The sequence below is a fragment of the Sarcophilus harrisii genome, chromosome 1, assembly GCF_902635505.1.
Source record: "Sarcophilus harrisii chromosome 1, mSarHar1.11, whole genome shotgun sequence".
Taxonomy (NCBI): domain Eukaryota; kingdom Metazoa; phylum Chordata; class Mammalia; order Dasyuromorphia; family Dasyuridae; genus Sarcophilus; species Sarcophilus harrisii.
Genome location: NC_045426.1, coordinates 316,179,122 through 316,202,996, shown reverse-complemented (window position 1 = coordinate 316,202,996; position 23,875 = coordinate 316,179,122). Strand labels below are relative to the sequence as shown.

The window sequence follows — 23,875 nt, the reverse complement described above, 5'->3', positions numbered from 1 at the left end:
AAGCTATGTACACCCAATGGTTACATTTCCTCTTAAATGAAAGTGCTCTTCAAAAAAGAACCAATGATCTCTTAATTGCCAAATCTAATGGCTTCTTCTCAATTCTCATCCTTCTTGATCTTTCAAAAGCTCATAACACTGATGATCAATTTGTCCTGAATATATTGGGTTTTTGCAACTATTCTTTCTTAATTCCCTTTTTTTTCTGTCTGACTCTTTTGGTGGACCATTATCATTGTCACTCCTACTAACTGTATATGTCCCTCAAGACTTTATGCTAGGCTCTTGTCTCTTTGTACTCAGATCCTTTGGATTCAATTAGTATTTCAATGCAGATAAATCACTGATCAGTTTATCCACTCCTTGTCTCTCTTCTGAGTTCCATTCCCACATCTTCAATTGCCTATTGGACATTCCAAAGAGGATATCACATAGCTACCTCAAACACAACATGTCCAAAACAGAATTTATCTTTTCCCTCAAAGCTTTTCTTCTTTTGAACTTTCCTATAACTGTAAAAGAAAAAAAAGCACCACAATCTTACCAATCACTTAAACCTCTGTTATGAACTTTCATCCACACACTTAATCAGTTGCCAAATCTTGTAATTTGTCTATATAATATCTCTCCTGTATATGCTCTTCTTTCTCACAAAGCCACCAATCTAGTTCAGGCAGCCCCTCATTATTTCTTATCCAGACTATTTCAATAGCCTTTTGCTGCATGGATTTTCTTATAGGTTTGACTAGTTAACACCAATATGTCAGTATAAATCAGAGAAACAGGTTTTATTATACTCAGAGGGTGACACACCCTATCAGCAGTTGTTGGGAATATGTCTGTCATTCACAATTCAGCTAGTATTATTCATACATTAAATGAGACTTTTAAAAATATAGCTTTTCATTAATAGGGTAGCTGGTTATACAAAAAAATGCACATTAAGAAGAATGTAAATAGCTATATGAAGTAAAGAATGGATATATCCTTTTCAGAATAGCTAGTTGCTAACTAAGTGAAGCAAGTAGAACCAGGAGATAATTATATACATCAACAAGATTATACAATGATCAATTCTGATGGAGGTGGCTCTTTTCAACAAAGAGATGATTCAGGCCAGTTCCAATGGTCCTGTGATGAAGAGAGCCATCTGTATCCAGAGAGAGGACTGTGGGGAGAGTGTGGATCATAACATAGTATTTTCGTTTTTTGTTGGTGTTTGCTTGCATTTTGTTTTCTTTCTCCTTTCTTTCCTTTTTGATCTGATTTTTCTTGTGCAGCATGATAATTGTGGAAATATGTATAAAAGAAATGCACGTATTTAACATATACTGGATTACTTGGCATCTAGAAAAGGGAATGGGGAAAGAAAAAAATTTGGAACACAAGGTTTTGCCAGAGTGAATATTGAAAATCATCTATGCCTATGTTTTGAAAATACAAAGCTTTAATAATAATAATAATAAAATAGCTAGTTGCACTAAATCCTATTTGGCTAGATATGGGAGAAGGGCTTTCCCAAGACTGTTGAAGTACTTTTTTTTCTTTTTAGCAATTTAATCTTTTTACACCAATTAGGGGTGCAAAGAAGAAACTGCAGTGAACCAACTATTGCAGCTAGTCTTGAAGTTCATGAACACAGCAAAATGAAAAATACAGAATAAAATTATATCAATTATGTTTTCCCCAAAATTCACTTTTAATATTTCTAATTGCTCTCCCTGCTTCAAACCTCTTCTTCCAATCCCCCTCCACTAAGCTGCCAAAGTGATGTTCCTCAAGTACAGGCTAACTATGACATCATCCTTACCCCTACTCTTTCCCCACTCCACCAGCAAGCTCAATAAACTCATACAGTTCCCTATTATCTCCAGGGTAAGAACCTGGGCTCTTCCTATCTTTTCAATCTTCTCACTTTCTCCTCCCCTGCAAGAACATTACAATCCAACCTTAACTGATCTAGTTCCCTATCCCTCACCCAAGATCTCCTGTTTCTGTCCTCTTTTCACGGGCTGTCCCCCAGGCCTGGAATGCTCTCCCACCCAAACTCTAACTCTTAGAATCCCTGGCTTCCTTTAAGACTCAAGAATCCTCCAGGAGGTCTTCTTTTCTGGTTCCTCATGTACCTCCAGCTGCCAGTGCCATCTATTCTTCCAAGGTTACCTACCTGCTACTCCGAATTTCTTTTGTATGCTTTGATACATTTGCTGTTTCCCCCCCCCCCCCCCATCAGAATATAAAGTCCTTGAGGGCAGGCACTTCTTTTATTTTTTTCTTTTTATCTCCAGAACCACAGGTACAAAATATGTGCGTAATAAATAAATGCTGAACATTATTTATAGACTGATAGTGATATATTTAGAGATTTATTTATAACCAAAGAAATAAGAGGGGAATCTGAAGGTCAGCGGCAAGATGGGAAAAAAAAAAAAGCATGGGATCATTGATTTGGAACTGGAAGGCACCTCAGAAGCCATCTAATCCAACCCTCCCCCATTTTTAGTAGATAAGAAATTGCCCTTCAGAGAAGTTAAATGATTAAGCTAAGGTCACACAAGAGAAGTGGAATTCAAATCCAGGCTGTAGTTCTAAGGTGACAGATTCTAATCGTTCCCATATGCAGGCTTTTGTTTGCATCCTTGCTTAGTTAGCAACTTTGTCCCACCCCATCAAAATGGTGAGAGAAACTAAGGATCAAAAATATATAGAAAGATATTTGGAGATCAAGAGCAATGAGAAACAATTGGGTTTTTACTTGTAAGACAGCTTTGGTTTGCTTCTCTGTATGTTAAGGAATAAAATAAATTAACCATTATAGGAAGCTGAGCAGATCATAGGGTCATATTCCAGAAAAGATAGAAAAGCTAATCCTAAATAAATTAAATCTTGTTCAGGAACCCCACCCCCCAAAAAGATCAGTTTTCTGTCTTTTTAAAAACATATTAATTTTATTCTAAACTTAGGAAATTAAACAGACATCTACATAACAAAGATGGATAGAAAACAGAGGAGTGAACCTGAAACTGCAGATCCATTATGTACAAATTGTTATTCTTTTCAAATATGCAACAAAGTTATGTAAGTTTCTTTTTTTCCACTTCCTCCCACCCCAAAATTTTGACATGGCTACCATTAGACATAAATATGTATGTGTGTGTCTAAAAAAACACATACATACACATATATATGTACTGATTCAAATAGCATCTTCTTTCATAGGATCTTTGCAGTTAATTGGGGTATTCATAAGTCTGAATGACTTGACTGCTCAAAGTTGTTCTTAAAACAATGTTGCTGTTACTGTGTACAATGTTTTCTTGGTTGTGCTCATTTCACTCTTCATTATTTTGTGGAGGTCTCTCCATGCCTTTCTAAAATCATTAAGCTCATCATTTCTTATAGAAGAGTAATATTCCATCATGAACATAAACCACAATTTGTTTAGCCATTCCCCAACTGACAGGCATCCCATAATTTTCACTTCTTTGCCACCACAAAGAGAGCTGCTATAAATATTTTAAAATATGTAGGTTCTTTTCCATTTTCCCTAATCATCTTGAGAAATAGATATAATATTGGTATTGCTGGATCAAAAGATATAGGCAGTTTAATAACTCTGTGGGCATCATTCCAAATCTCTAAAATTGTTGGATTAGCTCACAGATCCACCAACAATGAATTAAGATACCAATTTTTCCACATTCCCTTCAACATTTGTCACTTTCCCCTTCTATCATTTTAGCCAATCTGATTGGTGTGAGATGATATTGATGGAATCTTAACTGCTTCCCCAGTCCAAATTCTTTTTTTCTCCCTCTTCCCCTCCCTCCCTCTCTGTCTGTCTGTCTCTCCCTCCCTCTTTCTCCCTCTTTCTCCCCAGTAGAGCAAAAGGATTTTTCTATGCACACCTTATCTGTATTTTACCTTTTTTCAATCACAGGCACTTTTCTCACATATATCCTTATCTGAAATTCTCCAAATGTGTGTGAAATCCAATCTAGAATTATCCAGTTTTCTTACTCTGCACAATTCTCCTATTTTTCTTCTCTATATAAACCTCAGCCTTCCTCTGCTGGGCTACTAGCTCCCTCCCTTAAAGAGAATAGGTTGCATAATCTCTATTCCCTTAAATGCCCAAATAAATGCCCTTGCCTGGGTCAGAAATTCTGAGCCTGAATTCTTGCTGAGATAATACCATAATGCTCCAAAAACCCAACAATATCTCAAGGTTGTTTTAATTTGCATCTCTCTATAATCAATAATGATTTAGAGCATTTTATGTGACTATAAATTGTTTTGATTTCTTCATCTGAAAACTGCCTGTTCATATCCTTTGATTGTTTATCAATTGAAGAAAGACTCACAATCTTAGAAAATTAAAAAAGTTCTTTATATACTTAAGATATGAGACCTTTATCTAAAGAACTGTCTATAAATTTTCCTCTAGTTTTCTGCTTTACTTCTGATCTTAGCTACATTTTTTTATTTGTGCAAAATTTTTTAATTTAATGTAATCAAAATTATCCATTTTATATCTCACAACACTCTTTTATTTGTTCATAAATTCCTCACCTATCCATTAGTCTTCATGTTCTTCAGGTTTTCTTATTCTATCTCCCTTTCTATCTAGATCATGTATCCATTTTGACCTTATATTGGTACATGGTATAAGATACTGGTCTATGCCCAATTTCTGCCAAACTGCTTTCCAGTTTTCCCAACAATTTTTACCAGATAATGAATTCTTATGCCAAAAACTTAAGTCTTTACACTTGTCAAACACTAGCTTATTATATTTGTTTAATGCTGTAGATTGTATGTATACTCTGTTCCACTGATCTATCTGCTTCTTAGCCAATACCAGATAGTTTTGGTAATTATTGCCTTATCATATAGTTTAGGATCTGGCACTGCTAAACCTCCTTTCTTTACATTTTTAAAATTAGTTCCTTTGAATTTGTTCTATGTGGATTTACTTTATATCCTCCTACTTTGCTGAAAATTTTCATTATTTCAATTAACTTTTTATTTGAGTCTTTAGAATTTTCCAAGTATATCATCATATCATCTGCAAAAAGAGATAATTCTATCACCTTATTTTCCATTCTGATTCCCTCTATTTCTTTTTCTTCTCTTATTGCTATTATAAGGATTTCCAATATAATACGGAATAACATTGATGACAGTGGATATCCTTGTTTCACATCTGATCTTACTAGGAAGGCTTCTAGTTTATCCCCATAACAAAAAGTACTTGCTAATAGTTTTAGATAAATAGTTCTTAACAACTTAAGAAAAAGTCCATTTATGCTGTACTTTCAAGTAGTTTTTTGTTTGTTTGTCTTTTTTGGCTAGGAAATTAGGGTTAAATGAGTTGCCTATGGTCACACAACTAATGTGTGAAGTGTCTGAGGCTGCATTTGAACTCAAGTCCTCCTAACTCCATGGCTAGTGCTCTATCCACTGTGCCACCTAGCTACTCCACTTTTAAGTGGTTTTTAATAGAAATGAATGTTGTATTTTATCATGTGCTTTTTTGGTGGGACCCCTTCTTTGTCTTTTATTCCAGATAATTTATTTAATATTGGAATTATTTGGTCTTTAAATGTTTGATAGAATTCACTTGTAAATCCGACTGGTCCTGGTGCTTTTTTATGAGGAAGTTCATTTATGGCCAATTTTCTGTCTTAAAGGCAGATTACCAAAGCAATTACCAACATCATAAGCCATGTGGAACAATAAAAAAAGAAAATAAGAAAAAGGTTATTTTCGCAACATTTTGCAAGGGTCTACAAATAGTTTGCTAAGTTTATATTTCTTTCACTAAAATGCATATATCTGTACAAAAAGATCATATGAAAAGGTCATATGATATGATATGATATGTCAGAAGAACAGGTCTAAGAAAAATGAAGCATGCCTTGAAAGAATTGAAGTGTTTCATGAACAAAAAGGAGTTGAAAATATGGAGAATTCTCACCTGTGTCAAAGATGGAATATGGAGCATGTTATACAGAATACATGGAAAGATTACCAAACATGCTAAACCATTTCTGGAGAATACAGTTTCTTATATTCCAATGAATGATGATGAAAATTCACATAAGATGAGACATCATTCAACAAGAGCCAGAGGAGTAGAGACAAAAAGTAGTAGTTGGTGATTTCCTATAAGAAGTAAAAAAATACAACTCTAAGATACCACTACACACCTGTCAGATTGGCTAAGATGACAGGAAAAAATAATGATGATTGTTGGAGGGGATGTGGGAAAACTGGGACATTGATGCATTGTTGGTGGAGTTGTAAACGAATCCAACCATTTTGGAGAGTGGTTTGGAATTATGCTCAAAAAGTTATCAAACTGTGCATACCCTTTGACCCAGTATATCCCAAAGAGATTATAAAGAAGGGAAAGGGACCTGTATGTGCACGAATGTTTGTGGCAGTCCTTTTTGTAGTGGCTAGAAACTGGAAACTGAATGGATGTCCATCAGTTGGAGAATGGCTGAATAAATTGTGGTATATGAATATTATGGAATATTACTGTTCTGTAAGAAATGACCAACAGGATGATTTCAGAAAGGCCTGGAGAGACTTACACGAACTGATGCTGAGTGAAATGAGCAGGACCAGGAGATCATTATATACTTCAACAACAATACTATATGATGACCAGTTCTGATGGACCAGGCCATCCTCAGCAACGAGATCAACTAAATCATTTCTAATGGAGCAGTAATGAACTGAACCAGCTATGCCCAGAAAAAGAACTCTGGGAGATGACTAAAAACCATTACATTGAATTCCCAATCCCTATATTTATGCACACCTGCATTTTTGATTTCCTTCACAAGCTAATTGTACAATATTTCAGAGTCTGATTCTTTTTGTACAGCAAAATAACGTTTTGGTCATGTATACTTATTGTGTATCTAATTTATATTTTAATATATTTAACATCTACTGGTCATCCTGCCATCTAGGGGAGGGGGTGGGGGGGTAAGAGGTGAAAAATTGGAACAAGAGGTTTGGCAATTGTTAATGCTGTAAAGTTACCCATGCATATATCCTGTAAATAAAAGGCTATTAAATAAAAAAAAAGAAGTAAAAAAATAATTTGTTGATATGATGTGAGCTCTTGTCAAAATTGATGATCGTAATCCATTTCTGGTGACACATGTGAGGGCAAATTATACCACTACCACTAGAAGAAACTTAAGAGAGAATATCACTAAGAATCGGGAAGTCCTTGGCAAACAAACTAAAGACTTTAGGGACAAAAAAACTGGCATCACTTATGCCATGGAAGACAGGAAATTTGGAAGATAAGGATAGATATGAATACCTGCCTGAGATTAGATATAAAGGAAGCATTAGAGGAGAAGTAAATTAAGAATATATATTCGAAAGAATATTTGAGAAACTGAAGGGAAAACATGATTGACTTTTTGAATGAAGATCAATAAAGAAAGAGAAGTGATATTATTGTTTGAAACTATGTAACAGACCACTTGAACAAAAAGAAATTCAACACAGAGGATAGTGTTGTTGTGGAGGCAAAGACTACCAGAAATTAGATGTGGAAACCACCCAAAGATCTGCTGGTTCTCCTATCTAAGAGAAAAGCAGAGCAACTGAAAAAATAAATTAATTACTATTTTATCCTTCAAAAGAAAATGAGACAAAATCTTACAAAAATGAATGTTGAAATCTATTTTTACATGTACTCAGAAAAATAAACTGCTTTTGAGAAAAATTTTTAAAAGAAAAAAGAAAATGACACAGAGAACTGTTATTCTGCAGCTGATTCTAACCCACAAGGAACAACCAGTTGTTGACATATAAATGACAGGAACCTTGAGAGTGACCACTTCATCAAATGATAGGTGATACAGAAGACAAAAGCTTTAATATAATCTGAGAAAATTTGAAATGATCCAGAGAAAAGATAGAGAAAACTCGAGAACTTAATACTTTATAAGGAAAGTTGACTCGTGGTAATAGAGGGATTTAAAAACCAAAAGGATAAATTTCACAGGAACATATCAAGCAACTCAAATTAACACTTCTTCTTACAACTCCCCATACCCCACTAGATGTGTAGAGGGTGAAAGCTAAGTCGAGTAACTAAGAATGAATACAAGAGTGCCTGGTATCCTGAAGCTCAGAATGAGCCAAGACTGGCAGTGAGTGAAAAAACAAAGTGGGGTGGGGTTTAGCTATTTGGAATAAAGGAGAGGATCAAAGAAAGCACAGAATTACTACTGTGAGTGGATGAGGGAGAAATTATCAACTTAGTTTTTGTGTTTCCTTTTCAAAGCAGAAAGTAAAAAGTACAAGAGAAGTGAAGAGACCAGAAGAGGGCTACTCGCTTCCCTCAGTGGCAGTAAGTCACCAGGACAGAATACATTATATTTCAAGGTAGTAAAAGAACTCTTGTGTGTAATTGCTGAGCTCAACAAAAGATCACAGAGAACAGAAATGTCTTGATTTTCAAACAGGGATGAATATAAAATCTCCAAATTAAAATAAAGAGCTTGACTTTTATAGTAAACACAGAAAAAAACCCATATGACCAAAGATATGTTTTCAATAATTACAAAGTAAAGAACAATCTCTAGCAATAATCCCTAGAAGGTAAGGTATGTCAAGAACAAGTAATGACAAACTACACTCATTGCCACTTTTTGATTCCCCAGTTCTAGAACAAAAAACTATACTCTTAGGGAAGGGAAGTGCCAACTTTTAGAAGCATTTTATAAGATCTCTCATGTTATCATTGTGAATAAGAGAGAAATGTAGGGGCTAGGCAATATTACAGTTAGGAAGATTCAGAGTGCTTGGAATGATTAGAACAAAGCAGTCACTAATTAAGTCAGTTAACCTGGAAGAGGGTTTCTAGAGAAGTGCTCCAAGGTTTTGGCCTTGGCCTAGCACCACTTTTAATCAATGACTTAGATAAAGGGATATTTGGCAAATTTTAAGATGTGATAAAGCTGGGAGAGATAGCTAATATATTGAAAGACAAAATAAAGACCTAAAAGCATCTTGACATCATAAAGATGGGTCAAATTCTAATTCATTTATTCCAAATAAGTTTAAAATTCTTCATTTGGATTAAAAAAGTCACTTACAAAAGTATGTGAAGAGGAGTTGTAGCTAGTAATTTATATGAAAAAGATCTGGTGGTTTTAATGGACTGAAAAATCAATATGAAATCAACAATGTTGATATTGCAGTCCAAAATGTAATACTATTATTCTAGATGACATGAAGTAAAGTATCCTGTATCCAAGATATAGGAGAAAATAATACTTTGCCCTGGTCTGACTACCTCTAGAGTACTATTAATTACTTCCAAGTACTACATATTAGGAAAGGCATGCATAAGTTGGAGCATATCCCAAAAAGGGTAACCAAAATGTCAAGAAAATTGGAGAATATGCCATCTGTTGAAGGAAGTACAGATTTTTTTAGGGTAGAGATGAGAAGACTTGGGAGGAATAAGGCATTATGGATCTTTTCAAGTATTTAAAGATTGGCATATGAAACAAAAACTAGGCTCACCCTTTTTTAGCTCCATAATATAAAAGTAGGAGTAATGCCTGGAAGCCACAGAGGCCAATTCCAACTTGATATTAAGGGAATACTTCCTAATAATTAAAAAGATTCAAAAGCAGGATGTTTCTTCAAGAGAGAATCTTTAACCTTTCACTAGATTTACTTCACAAGCAGAGAATAGAGATGTTGTAGAAGCAATTTTGGGCTACACACAAGTTGAATAAAATAGTACTTGTGGCACTTCTTTTGTGTATGATTTTGTGACAAGTACAGCTGAAGAATTACTATTATTTAGTATATTGCCATATCCTCTTTGCTAGTATTTTATTTAAAATTTTGCATTAATATTCATTCAGATGAAAGTCTGGTTTCAAAGATAGATAGGGAACAGAAACAATAAAAAGGACCAAGAGCCATTAACAATAAATAAAAGTCTTCAAAAGAAGAATTGCAAACCAACAATCATATAAAAATTTTCCATATAGCTAATAATTAGAGAAATGCAAATTAAAATAACTCGAGGATTTACCTCACACCTATCAAATTGGCAAAGATGGAAAAAAAAGAAATAGTGTTAGAAGGACTATCAGAAGGCAGACACACTAACACACTGTTGGTGGAGCTGTAAATTAGTCCAAACATTTTGGTAAACAATTTGGAATTGTGTAAGAAAAGTTATTAAACTATTTACACCCTTTGACCCAGGATCCTCTTATTAGGGATATATCCCAAGGAAATGAAAAAAAGGTCTCATATATACCAAACATTCACAGCAGCATTTTTGTGGTATCAAAAGGGTAAAAATAAAATGAATACCCACCAATCCAGGAATTACTGAGCATATTATGGTGCACCAATACAAATATTATTGCACCATAAGAAACAACAGATATGAAGAATTCAGAGAAACACAGGAAGGTTTGTATAGCCTAATGCAAAATGAAGTGAGCAGAACTCAGAGAACAATATCCACAAAAAGTATATAACACTAAAAGTTAGTCAAACTGAAATAAGTTGCAATATCCAACTTTAGTCCTAGAAAATAGATGATGAAACAGATATCCTATCTCTAGTTTGAGAGACGGAAGGACATGGATGCTGAATGTTGCAAATGCTATTAAAGAGGGTCACTATGTTAAATGGTTTGCTTAGCAAAGTTCCATTTGTGGGAGAAACTGCTACAAAATACTTTTATATATAACAACATCCTGTGCTTGCTATCTACTGGACAAATTTAGCTTTATCTCTCCCACCAAGTAGTAAGAGAACCTAGTAATAATGAATGCATAAGATATTTGGAAATCAAAACTTTTACAAATAAAATTTACAAAGTAGGGCTGGAGAGGCTATATAAAAAAATGACAAAACTTTATCCATCAATTGACCTTAATTAAGCATCTACTCTATGCATAGCATGGTTCTGGATGCTGTGGTGAATCTTTGAGGAATAAAAGGAAACATCCCATTCTAGCTTGAGGCAAAAAAAAAAATTAGATGAAACTAATAAATCATGAAATAATCTTCCCCTGAAGAAGAGGTATTTATTGCTGGCTTAAATCAGACAGTGATCTAAGAAAGTGACCATTTAGTATTCCCTAAAGGTTAACCATTTCTGAGCAACTAATTAAGAGAAATATACCTAGGCCACCCTTGAAGAATAATGGCTTATTTCTGAGAAATAATATTGAAGGACCTTACATAATAGATCAAACCAGTGATCTCTGACAATAGAGCCAAGAGATAAATGATGAGTGTAACATTTACCAGAGAAACTTCCTGCCATTTTCTTGGTGAATAAAGAGCAAATGGAGCAGTCTAGAAATTCCAGATGGAAAAGCCCTGGGACTTCTCTGAAGGAAATCCAGTGATTCCTTGTTGGTTGCCATAGTAATTCTTCATTCTAGGTCATCAAGTAAGAAGAGAAGCATGGAGCCTATGTTTCAGCAATAAATAGAGATAAGCATAAGCAGGCAACATCCTAAGAACCTTCTCAGTAAACTGTATCCCAAAACCAATTTAGGAAAGGTACTCCTGTGAGGCACCTATCTCTAAAAGCTAATAAGCTACTTTATTAAGATGGGAGAGGAGCAGGAATTAATGAGATTCTGTTTTTCTCTTTTCCCATACACAAGGAATTATTATAAAATGAAAGGACTAAGACCTAAGTTAAGTGTCTCTCCTTTTTTATAATTAGATAAAAATGTTTTCTTTTAAAAAATGGTATGCAAGAAAAATATAAACAACCATTTATTTAGTCTTTTAACCTAGGAATCACTATGCAGTTTCAACCACATTATTTCCCTACTTCTTGTTTTAATTTTAGATTTCATATGGAAAATGTATGTGAAGAAATGTAAAAGAGTCAGGGGAAGAGAACGCATGCATGGATAGGTACAGATTGCACCACTAAAGGGAATGCCTACACTTGAGGATATCATTGGCCCTGTAAAATATCACTCTGCTTAAGAAAATACAGTGCTGATTCAGGCCAGTTCCAATGGTCTTGTAATGGAGAGAGCCATCTGTACCCAGAGAGAGAGCTGTGGGAACTGAGTGTGGATCACAACATAGTATTTTCACTTTTGTTGCTATTGTTTGCTTGCATTTTGTTTTTTCTCATTTTCTTCCTTTTTGATCTGATTTTTCTTGTGCAACATGATAATTACGAAAATATGTATAGAAGAGTTGCACATGTTTAACATATATTGAATTACTTGCCTTTTAGGGGATGGAGTGGGAAGGAAGAGAGGAAGAAAAAAAATTTGGACACAAGGTTTTACAAGGGTAAATGCCAAAAATTATCTATGGATATGTTTTGAAAATAAAAAATTTTAATAATAAAAAAGAAAATATAGTGCCCCTCTCACCAAGCATTTACAACTGTCCTCATTTTTGCTTCTCAACCAATTCACTCTATAGCAGTTGTATGCACAGCTCTCTATTTGGTACTAAGGGAGATGAAAAAGAAATTGAAAACACAGGTCCTGACTTCTGAAAAACATTAATCTGTTTGGGAAGAGGAAACATGCACACAGCAGGAGGAAGACTGGAGTACACTCCATGGAAATGCTGGGTCTATGCTTGCTGTAGCCATTTCTTTAGGACTTGGGAACCCAGGAATGAAGTAACAGTCCCCTTATTGACACTGAGCAAAAACAGCCTCAGTAGACTTTAAAAGAGAAGTGAATCTACCTTCTACCTCTCTTTTCTTCTCTCTGGAAATGTAAGTAGTCTCTGAGTCTCTCCCTGAAGGGGTAAGGGTGGGATTGATGGCCTGAGGAATAGCAAACTTGGCATGGCAGCTCAAGCATGTGTGGGTTTCAGTCATTGAGACTGGGCATTGGGTCCCTGATTTTGTTTTGGTCCCTTGTTTAGGGAGAATGGTGAGCTAAGTGAGTTTCTGCAGAGGATGACTACTGCCAGGAGAAAGATCAAATCAACCCTTGGTGAAGCTTTCCAGAAGACAAGAATATGGTGGAAACTATTTAACAGCACAGAAAATTCAGCAACTCTGCAAACTGCATCATGTGCTGATGTTCTGAGTATCAGCTTCTGGAAAGAAAATAAGAATAGATATGTTACTGGCTTCTTCTGTCAAGGGGCACTTATGGGTTTTAGTTATTTATTTCCTCCAAAAGAAATGTTTAACAAACTTGAAGCTTGAGTCCCTTTCTACTCCCTACTTTTTGGAAGAGACCTCAGGCATGAGCCCAAACTGAAACCTTAAGCAATTCTCTACAAAGTTCCAGGTTAGGCTTCTAAAGAGCCAAAGAGCCAAAAAAAAGACCGACTCTTTTCTTAGGTTGTGGATCTCCCCCAGGACTGAAATTAGTCTTTGTTCATGGGTCCAGATTTGAAAGAGGCCCATCTTAGAAAGGCAGCCCTCAGAGTAAGCCCTTGGAGTAAGCAGCCCTCAGAGTTCAGCAGCTGATTCTTATTGTTACAAATGTAAAACAATAAAAGAACAAATGATATAAGAATATATAGCAAACTGCTTCCCAGAACACCCTTTCTATTCTAATCAAATTAGTCCCATTCAAATCTTACACACTCATCTATAGGACTTTGTTCATTCTGTTTCCTCTTTCTAGGCTGCCTGACCCTCTTTTTTTCTCCATTATGACTCAGCTCAAAGCTCAGGTTTTTCAAGAAGTTTCCTCTGACTATCCCTATCCTGCTGTGATCAATCATATGCTCTGTGTTCCTTCAATACAGGAATCTAGTGTATCCTAAAATCACTTGGGCAGAAGAGAAAGAAATACTGTAAAGAGCAGAAAAGTATAAATAAATTAAGCTATGGCTTTTAATACTTTTAGATAAGCAATAATGTATATTTTATGGATTTAAGAAATCAGTTATATTCCAGGAAGTCAGCAGAGATTTTTTTAAGGAACAGATTTGTTACCTCTTCCTCTTTGTTGACAGCTCTAGTTTTAAACCAGAAAGAAGCTGAAAAGACATTAAATACCATCACCCTTTACAATCCTCTGCCTACAAAGTTACTGGAATAATTCAGCTCTGAAGGGGGTCCCCAAACACCATGCCTACTTACTTGTCAGGGCTGTCACAGCAAATGATGTTGATCTTTATTTATCAAGCATACTGAGAAAGAAGAGTTGCATAACTCAGTATATTATTTTTTTTATTATAGCTTACTATTTACAAAACATATGCATGGGTAATTTTTCAACACTGATCCTTGCAAAACCTGTTCCAATTTTTCCCCTTCTTCCCCCCATTCTCTCCCCGACATGGCAGGTAATCCAATACATATTAAATATGTTAAAACAAATACTATATGATGACCAGTTCTGATGGACCTGGCCATCCTCAGCAATGAGATCAACCAAATCATTTCCAATGGAGCAGTAATGAACTGAACCAGCTATGCCGAGAGAAAGAACTCTGGGTGATGACTAAAAACCATTACATTGAACTCCCAATCCCTATATTTTTGCCCACCTGCATTTTTGATTTCCTTCACAAGCTAATTGTACAATATTTCAGAGTCTAATTCTTTTTGTACAGCAAAGTAATGGTTTGGTCATGTATAAAAAAATAAATATGTTAAAACAACATATATATATATACGTTTATACAGTTATCTTGCTGTATAAGAAAAATTGGATCTATAAAAAAGTGAAAAAACCCAACTCAATACATTATTAACAAAGGAAATTGAACACCAAAAAAATTACTTGCAACAATGTAAATCGAAGAGTTCACTGAATATCACTGGAATTTAATCACATTTCTTTGTAATTCTTTCAGCCGTATAGCAATTTCTTTTTTTTAGTACAACTTTTATACTGTTTGAATATTTTAGGTATTTAAAAAGAACATATGCTAAATAAATGGAAAAACCCATTGTATTAATCTGTTGTATAAGGTTCCTGGGTAAATGTTGTCAAAATCATCTTAAACAGTGTAGACATAAAGTAGTTATTCATTCATTCAAAAAACCCTTATCTTGTGCCTACTGTGTACAAGTCACTGTCTTAGGAACTGTAAGATAAATTTGGATCAAATACAATCTCTACCCTCATAGAGCTTACAGGGGACACAATAATTAAGGATAAGACAAATAATTACAATATATGATGTGACTTAAGACATTATTTAGATTTGCAAAACGATGCAATGTGAATTCCAAGTAGGGAAGGAATTACAGATCAGGGAAGGATTCAGAGAAGACAGTATTTGCACAGAGATATAAGTGGGAATCCAACAGGTGAAAAGGGGAAAGAGACATCCATGATATAGAAAACAGCATAAGCAAAGACAAAGAGGCAGGAAAAGTGTGTAAAGAGAGCTAGACAGACCTTGCTCTTAAAAATAGAAGTCTTATTAATTACTGCAGGAAATAGTACACAGAAGGCTGGTTCATCGGCTCTCCTGGGCTTAATTATTTCTATGAGGATGATTCCCAGATTCAGATGAATCAATCACAGGCTCTCAAGCTCAATAGTTCATGATTTCTCCCTCTAAACCCTCTCCTCCAGATTCACCTATTCCTATCTAAGTCAACCCAGCTCCTCCAGTCCCCCAGATCTGCAGCTACTGTGTTCTCCTGAACGGCTGTGCTTCAAAGCAGTGATAGAGCGATTAAAAATGAACTCCTGGGACGGGAGGGTCTGCCTGAAAAACGCTCAAGAAAAGGAAGAGCAAAGGCCCCGAGTAAGGGGGAAGATCAGAGTACCCAGCCCTACACTTGCAAGAAAACGGGCAGGGGAGGCTCTAACCCTAAATCTATTTCGTGCCTTTGGGACCCTGCAAAAGCCACAAACTCAGCGAGCCTCAGTTTCCTCCCCCGGTTAAGCCAAGGCTTGGGCGCGAAGGCTGGAAGAGGGCTAAGCTCCTAACCCGTCATCCCCACTTCCCCAGACAGGTGTGCAATGCTCCTGCAGCTTCGCACTTCGCTGCTCGGGTCCGCGTGCAAGGGCTTTGCACCCCCCACGAGCAGGGTGAGCCGGCTGGACCCCGAGGAGCAGCAAAGTCCTCCTCCCCCCGGCCCCCGCGCCTTTGTGGGAGGGGGTGGGGGAGGGGTCCGAGTTCCGTCCCAGGTTTTCGGGTTCTATCGGATTCCTTAAATCCCAGCCTCAGAAACGAAGCTCCGGTTGGCTTTAATTGGCGCCTCCTCCCCCGGCCGCAATCACTCTCACGAACGAACTCTCTAAGGCACCGAGTCCGGAGGGGAAGTTGATGGGGGCTCATGAATGAATAAATGAATGAATGAATGGGCGGATGAATGAACGAATGCATCCGTGCACGCACGCGTGCACGCAGCCGCCCCCTCCCGTTCTGGGCTGGGCCGAGGGGCCTGGAAGGGGAGGGCTCGGCTTGTGACTGACCTTGCCGGTGCCAGTCGGACGGACTAGCTGGTGCAGTCCCGGGCTCTGCAGTCCCCGGGCTCGGCGGGGGGGGGCGCTCATTGGCATTCCCCAGCCCGCCTGCGTCAGGCCGGAGCTGCTACACCGCTCCCCCGGTCACCCCGACGCCTGCCCTCGCCCCCCGGCCCGCCGCCCCCTCCGCTAGCCAACACCCCGCGCTCTTCCTCGCTCACGCCCTCCCAGCCTCCCCGCCGCGGTGCCTCCTCCCTTCCCCCTCCAGCAGGCGGCGCGCGCCGAGCCTCTAACCGTCCCTGCGGCTCCGCTCCCCCCACCGCCGCCCCCCTGTCGGAGGGGAAAGGGGAGGGGGCGCCAGGCTCCCGGCCCGCCCCCCGCCCGCCCACTAGCCAAGGGCGCTTCTGCCAGCGCCGGGCCGGAGTAGCCTCGGCGGCTGCACCGGCGGGGCCGCAGCGGCAGCAGCGGATAACGGCCACCGCCGCGGTCGCCGCACGAGCCAGCCGAGCCGAGCCTCCCTGGGCGGGTGCGGGTCGGGGGCTTCGCCCCGGGCCGGGGCTCGCCGCCGCCCGCCTCTCGCCCAGCCTTCTACGGGTCCGGTCCCTGGGTGGGGCTGGCGGGGTACACTAGGGAGGATCCTCCCTGGGAAGCTCCCGGGGCGAAGGCGTCGCCGTTGCCCCGGCTCCGGAGTGGGAGGCGAGGATGTGCGGGCAGGAGACCACGTCGTAAGTCCGTGACCCGAGCCGGAGCCGAGTTCCCGGGTGAGCGGCGGGAGCCGGGGAGGGGGGAGGGGGGACCGTATGAGCTTGGAGCGCTGCTGGGCCGGGGGCTAGGGGGAGGGCGGCAGGGCCGGGCGGCAGGGCCGGGCAGGGCGGCCGTGGAATGCGGACCCGTCCGGGGGCCGCCCGCAGCTGTCCACGCCCTGCGGCTCCCGCCCCGGGCCTCCCCGGGTCCTGAGCGCCCCGGGGCGTGGCTGCCCCATCCCTGCTGGTGAGGGTCCGCGAGGGCTGTGCGCCGGCTCGCTCGGCGCCTTTGCCTCGAACAGCGCCCGTCTCCCGCACTGACCACTGCGCTCCCCAGGCACAGAGTAGGTGCTTAATCAGTAGTGGTTGGCCAGGGAGAGGACTGATCGTTGCCTCCTGCACCCGGAAAAATGTTGGACGGAATGATCCCTCCAGGACTCTGGGGTCCCCTCCACCAAAGGACTTGACCGTGGGAAGGAAGAGTCTGGGGGAGCTGGCCCGGGCAAGTGCGGGGAGCGAAAGTTGGAGCTTTGTGGGGGGGGAGGGGGGGCAGACTGAGAGGGAAGCTCAAGCAAGATTAAAAGGACTAGTGTGGTCGTTTGTCCGGAGAAGGATTTTCGAACTGGGGAGTTTTTGGCCTGAAGGCACAGGCATTCCAGAAAGATGCTTTAGGTTCTTTAGAAACAGTATATAGATTTCTATTTGTCATTTAAAATTCTATGGTGCTTTAAAATAGGCAATATACCTGTGTGTGCAGTCCTAGCTGGCTATGAATTGAGGTTGGAGAGAAAGGGGGTCACCAAGGAGAAAGCTAAGTAGATGGATTTTAGTTAGTGATCCTGAAAGCTGCTGAGTGGTTTTCATTTGTTAAGCGAAGGTGGTGAGAGAAAAAGCTGTCTTTGAGGCAGGAAAGAATATGTTGGCATGCTGCACTAAGAGACCAAGGCAGAAAATGTCTACTTAGCCAAGAGTTCTTTCCTGGGCTCCACAGGACTACAGGGGGTTGGTGGGATAGATTTCAAAGGGTTCGTAAACTCTTTGGATTGAGGGGGGAAATTACATCTCTATTTGGGTTTTCTTAATACTATGTTTGTGGGTTTTTTTTTTTATGTATTTTAAAACATTCTGAGAAGAGGTTCACAGGCTTCACCAGACCAAAAACGGGCCAACGAAAATGTTGGAATGGTACCCTGTGACTGAGTTCCTCTAAAACCTTTTATTTTTCAGTCTGCCTAGAACCCAACCAATTTAGAATGACAGAAATGAAAGGGACCTTAGATAACACTTCTACAGATTAGGAAACTGAGCTTTTAGAATTCTTCAGAAAGGAAATGTTTTGCAGAAGATCACTGAATTGAGAGGGACCCCAGATCTCCATATTTTTTTTCCTGCTGCATCATAGGATTTCTTTCCAATTCCTGTCTTTAATAGCATAAGCATTGTGATATTCCTATATAATTTGGGAGATCTCAAATTAGTAGGCAAGAAGAGGCTGCTTAGAAATGGGCGCTGATGTTTCCAGACACCCCTTTTCCAATATATCTTCCTTATGTAGCTTATTTATGCTGGTGATTTAAATTATTTTGGTATATAAGTGACTAATCTCTTACCTCTATCTCAATTCTCCTTCCTCTAGATACTCTCTTTCAACACAACAGAAGTGAAACTGTCTTCCTTCCTAGCCTTTCCTTTGTACAATTTACTCATTTTACCCAGCTACCAAAATAATATTGCTAATGCACAGGTTTTATTACATCACTCCCTTGCTCTAATAACTTCCAAGTTTCCCATTGTCTACTACTAAAGCACAAACTCCTTAGCCCGGCATTAAAGGTATTCCATAATCTTGATTCCAATCTCCTCCCAGGTCTTATTCATATCCTTTCCCTTCATACATGTTATATTCCAGCTAAACTGGATCACTTAATGTTTTGGGTCTCTTCTAGTCCTCTCTGATCTCTGCGTCTTGTACGTGCTAGCCTGCGTCTGCAGGTTGTCTTTCTTTTTTCTTCCTACACCAACTCAGGTGCTAGCTTCTAGATGAAGCCTTCCCTGATCCACTCCCATCTAATCCACCACTGTATCCCTTTTGTCAGATCATATATTCTGATTTGTATTATTTTTTGTGTACCTCATATTCGTCCATACTGGATTCTAAACTCCTTGAGGGTAAAGATCATTTCCTTTTTTGTTGTATTTTGAGTTTCTACTACTGTGCTTTATATACAGTAGGCTGTTAATAAGTGTTTATTGAATTGAAATATCTCTTCCTATCACACTCCAAAAACCCAGGAATTCAGAAGACTGTGATCTTGGAGTTGACCACCACCACCCATTTGGCTTCTCCCTCTCCTGTTGATGATCCAAAGGAATCTATAATGTTTCTCACTAGTACCATCCAGTAAAGAGCAACAATTTATTTAATAAAGTGCTTTAACACCCACTAAAGCCTTCCTCCAATGCCTCAACCCAGTAAGCATGTGGTTTGCAGTTCTCAAGGACTATGACAAGGGAGTATAAACTCTGGCAGATCCTAGGAACCTAGGGTTGGCTTGTAGGACTACTGCCCCCAGATCAACCTAGCTAATATCAGAGATTTTACCAGATTAGCCCCAAAGTGATCAATTGTTTTTGCCATAGCAACTCCTCAAAACCCCATACTAAGTTATAAGAGCAGAACAGTCTGTTTTTATCATGAAATCACAGATTCTTGAAGTGTTTTAAATTTACATAACACTGCTCATAACAACCCTATGAACTAAATAGTAAGAGTGTTTATCACATTGTCTACATGAAGTTAGGAAAACTAAAACAGCCCATAGTCATATAGCTAGTAACGTCAGAGCCAGGGTTCAAACCCAGGTGTTTTTAGATTTCCAGTTCTGAGTCCCTTCCACTGTACCAGGCTGTCTATCTCCCACATCAGTGGGGAATGGGAGGAGGCAGCAACAGCGTGGTTCAGTAGAAAATCAGAGGACCAGGACTTCAAATCCCAAGATTTGCTACTGCCTTTATGGCTTTGAGCAAATTATTTCACTTTTCTGGGCTTCAGTTTTCTGATTTTATATTGAACTATTGGAATCGTAGATGAATCCCTTCTAGTTGTGAATCTACTCTTAGTAGGTGCTTTAGTGTTTCTTGATTTATGTGTTGGTTAATGTGCTTATATAACCTCCTGACAAAGCAGTTTTTTTTTTTTCCAATTCCCATAGATATTTGCAGTTTATTTTTGTTTTTTTTTTTCCTAATTATTTACTACTGACTAGGGCTCCCAAATGTTTTAAGGGAAAAATTACAGAGTTCCAAAAAGTTACTTAGAAAGCTACACAGTATTTATATTCCTTTACTGCACCGAAAATATATAACTATTCTTTGTCTAATGTCCTAGTAACATTTCAATGGATTGATCGTAATTCTTCAAACACATACTTTTAAGTCCTAGAGGAAAAATGTCTTTTCCTATCTGGACCCAGGGGTTACTACCCTCAATGTAAGCTGCCCGTACTTACTTTCACAACTTGGTGGAATTTAGGGAACAGTTTAGTCTTATCTTATCTATAAGCAATCTAGAAAAAGAGGTAGTGATTATAAAGAGCTAGGATTACATCATCAAGAACAGGTTAATGTGAAGGCTTAGATTTGCTCTAAGCCCTAGGGAGCAGAACTGGGAACAATAGGGTAAATATTGCAAAGAGGCAGGTTTAGGCTTATTACAAGAAAAAACTTACTAATAATTCATTTTACCCTAAAGTTGAATTGACTGCCTTGAGAGATAGTAGGTACTTCTTCAATAGGGATCTTTAAATGAATATTGGGTAACCACTTGTGTAGAGGGACTTTGTGTTCAGTTATGGATTGGATTTAGGTGAACTGCTTGTCTAGTCTACCATAGTGGCACCCATATTTTTATTTGTGTCACAAACTATTTGTAGATATTGTTCACTGTATTTTAATTGTTTGGCCATCCTTGAGACAGCTTCTCCAGTTCCAGTCTCTCTTCCACACACCTGCCAATAATCTTATTCTGAAACACAGACATGTCACTTTCTTCAAGAATCCTATTGACTTGAAGATAAACTCTGAATTCCTCAGCTTAGTTATAATCCTTCACAATCTGTCTTCAGCGTACCTTTCCACAGTAATTCTTGTTCATAAAGTCTACATCCCAGCGAAAATGGTCTAGTTGCTATTCCCTGAATTTCACACTCCTATTATTTCTTTGTGACTTTGCATAGACTATCCCCTGTGCCTGGAATGTACTTTTAATCTTTTTAAATCCCTAGCCTCTTTCAAAACTCATATTGTGTGCTTTTTCCTAATAAAAAAAAAAGCTTTTTCACCCTGTAATGCCATCCCCCAGTTATTAGTAGTCACTTTCATTTTTCTGTTTATGGTTTATCTTTCAGTGGAATATAGACTTCTTGAAAGCAGAAATTGCCCTTGTGTCTCCTGGTACCTTGCACAGATTAAATGCGTAATAAATGTTTATGGAATACAATGGAATTTTCATTCTTTAGGGGAAAAAATGATGGTTAATGGGAAAGCAGTGTTCTATATCTGTGATTTCATTGGTGTAGGAACTACCAATGAGGAAATTCCCTCTATCATTGCAGATCATCAATTTATAGTCTTAACAGTTGCCTGGAGTGCTGACAAGTTGTGACTTACCCAGGGTCACAGTATTTTAATGATATTTGTAAAAAAAAAATGTATTTGAATAGCCAATGTGTGTGAAAGGGAGGACAAGAAATCCAGTGCTTTCCAATGCTGAAGCCACCTTTTTAACTTCTGCACCCTACTGCCTCTTCTCAGTTTTTCTTATTCTCATTAAAAATAAAAAACAAAAAAACCCAACCTAGTAGCTTCATCTCTTTTATCTTTTCCTAATTTACTTACAATGGCTCTTTAATGAAGTATAGACTCCCATTTAAACAGGATCCTGGACCATACCTGTTCTTCCACCCATTCTCACATTCATCTTCACATGCAGCTTAGAATAGAGAATTGAATTTGGCGTTAGAAGGAAATTCAGATGTACAGTCCTTTCATTTGACAGATAAGGAAACTGAATCTTAGGGAGTTGACTGCCCAGCTAGTTTTCTAATATAGGTCATTGGACACCAGATTCATGTCATTTCCATTACACCAAAGGTAGGGAGTAGAAAAGTTTCTGAGATTCCTAAGTAGAATATAAGAGCATCAATCCATGGGGTCTGAGCTCCAAAGATGTTATTCCACGTGGGCATAGAAGCAGAGGAAGCAATTGATAAGCGTGGGGATGAGCCAAGGCTCTGAACGATCTGGTCATGCACAGCAGAATGAGAGGCAGCAAAAAATATCTAGAGCATTGAAGGGTAATTTTAAATGTAGATTAAAAGATCTTTTATTGAAAGACACATGAAAGAGAGGAAATGTGTTGAACCTTTGGCAAAATGGGTTAGGTTATAAAACGTGGAAAAAGTAGCAAAACCAACAGGCTGGTCCTAGAAAGTTTGTGAAATGTGTAGAAGATATACTATGGTTGTTAACCAAAGTTCTGGCTTAAACTCTCCAATGGTATTCAAAAAGAGCCCAAGGCCATGGTATTTTGTCACAAAAAAGAGTGGCATTTGTGATTGTCAGTGTCCAACCAAAAGTAACAAAAGTGAGGAAGAGAAAACCAGCAAGAGTGAATTCAGTTTGGCAAACCTTTATTTAACAACTTCTATATACAAGACACTGTCCTGGGTGCTAAAGATAAAAGATGAAATCTAAGCCGGTCTCTGGCCTCAGTGAGTTTTAAGATACGCCATAAGAGAGGAAATAAGACATATACATTTAATTATAATGTAAATTAGAAGAGAGATAATTTCTAGTGAAATGTTAACCTAGACTTTATAAGAAGGGAAGGCATTCAAAAAATAGAAATGGTGGGTGCTGTATCTTTTTCAGTATGGTACACTATATAAGCAGCATAGAATTGAGAGAATAAGATGAGATTGCCAAATGGCTTGTAGTCCAATTTGATTCTAATAAGTTTCAAAGAGAATAATGTGTTGTCATGAAAGGGAAGTTAAATGACTCCAAGGTGTTTTTACTTTATTTGATTGGCTGTGATAATGCCAGGAGTTTTTTTTTTTTTTTGGGGGGGGGGAGATATAGAGTTAATATGTTAACCTGCTAGAATGGATTGGAGGCAGAGAACTAGAGCATAATTTAGGAGACCTTTGTAATTGTCTTAAGTGAGAGGTTGTTTTAGGATCAGGAGTAGTAGATGTGAATGGAAAAAGAGAAATTTAAGAGATGGTGTGAAGATAAATTAACAGGAGTGAGTATGAAGGACATTAGTAGTCCTACATGGGGCCAAAGTTTATAAAGAATAGGAACATGTATATGTTAGCTTTTATACTATTCTGTTGCACAGAACCATCCAGAATTAGAAACTTCATAAATTTTATACAATATGGTGGCAAATCTAAAAACAAACAAACTTGCACATCAGTATACTTGCAGTATCAGTATAGGATAAATGATTCCTAAAAGAAAACCTTCTGGCACAAAAGTGCTTAGTTGCCTGAGACACAGGTATGAAATATGGAGATAAAACATTACTTAAAAGATATCCAAGGTTTCTTATTCACTTTTCTACAAAAGCTCATTTTCTCTGCAAAAATTGTGTTGATAGTTTTAGCACTTAACTGTTTGAAACACCGTTTCATTTCCAATCTATTTGATTTCTTAAAATAA

The 23,875-nt window shown here is 38.5% G+C and overlaps 1 protein-coding gene across 4 annotated transcripts in view; it reads left to right on the top strand.

Moving 5' to 3' along the window:
- Positions 1-16,405: 16,405 nt before the first annotated feature.
- Positions 16,406-23,875, top strand: part of PHF24 (PHD finger protein 24) — a 29,726-nt gene continuing 22,256 nt past the window's right edge. For 3 of the 4 annotated variants that reach the window (XM_031945420.1, XM_031945419.1, XM_031945417.1), the window contains exon 1: positions 16,406-17,167. The gene's annotated coding sequence lies outside the window, so the exon portion shown is untranslated. The remainder of the gene's footprint in view (positions 17,168-23,875) is intronic. The other variant, XM_031945418.1, reaches the window with a different exon arrangement.